Source organism: Pygocentrus nattereri, chromosome 25, assembly GCF_015220715.1.
Source record: "Pygocentrus nattereri isolate fPygNat1 chromosome 25, fPygNat1.pri, whole genome shotgun sequence".
NCBI lineage: Eukaryota > Metazoa > Chordata > Actinopteri > Characiformes > Serrasalmidae > Pygocentrus > Pygocentrus nattereri.
Genome location: NC_051235.1, coordinates 18291574 through 18291995, shown reverse-complemented (window position 1 = coordinate 18291995; position 422 = coordinate 18291574).

The following is a 422-nucleotide window of genomic DNA, read 5'->3' as shown; positions in this document are numbered from 1 at the left end:
CTTGGGTTGGAATTTTGATTGGAAGTTGAACAAATGAAAGGTTGGTCCCGTACATCCTCAAGGCTGACCATTTACTGGGAGAAAGAAAGAAGAAACAAAAATGATGAGAGAATGTGGAGTCATATAGATGGTGGGAAGGAAGGAAGGAAGACCCTGCTGACATTGCCCCCAATTAGTGACAAGGTGTGTTATTTGAAGGCTGATTTTTGACCCTGTCTCTCCCTCTGTTTCCCCCCCTCACTTTCTCCCACTGCTTTATACTGGCAGGTGGACTAAGCTGGCATTAGTGGCCTTGCATGTCTCTCCCATCTTTGTGGCACATACTGTTCCCTGACTGTTAGTGACCTTCTGTGGACACACACACACTGCACACTGCACCCCCCCCAAAAAACACATGCATGTTACTGCCATCATCTAACACA